Raw genomic sequence first — 459 nt, 5'->3', positions numbered from 1 at the left:
AGAATTTAATTACAATTATCATTTTTCTATCATAGGATCTAAAAATGACTTTTAAGATATAAATTATGATCTGACTGCAAAATTGATGAAAGTAAGATGGACAAAGAGGAAGACAAAATAATGAAAGGGAAGAGATTTAGAAAATGAATAATAACTATTTGGAAAACTTATGGACAATATTCATATGCTGGTACAACTGGAGATGGCAAAAAAGTTCATTCTGGAAACTGGAAATGAAGATGAATAGAAGCTTCCAAAAAGGAAACAGAAATAAGATGAGTTCTGGTTGCTACTGAGTTAACTTATTATTTTTTACTATTGGTAATGTGAGGTTTGAAATCTCTGCAATTCTATCTTGTAGCTAGATGTAACAATTCACATCTTTAAAGGCAGACCTGTATGAGGACATGCAACTAAGATGGAAGTGTATAGTTGTTAAAGAGACCGTAATGTTTTTTT

The sequence above is a fragment of the Penaeus monodon genome, chromosome 28 (genome assembly GCF_015228065.2).
Source record: "Penaeus monodon isolate SGIC_2016 chromosome 28, NSTDA_Pmon_1, whole genome shotgun sequence".
NCBI classification, from domain to species: domain Eukaryota; kingdom Metazoa; phylum Arthropoda; class Malacostraca; order Decapoda; family Penaeidae; genus Penaeus; species Penaeus monodon.
This window is presented reverse-complemented; position numbering follows the sequence as displayed.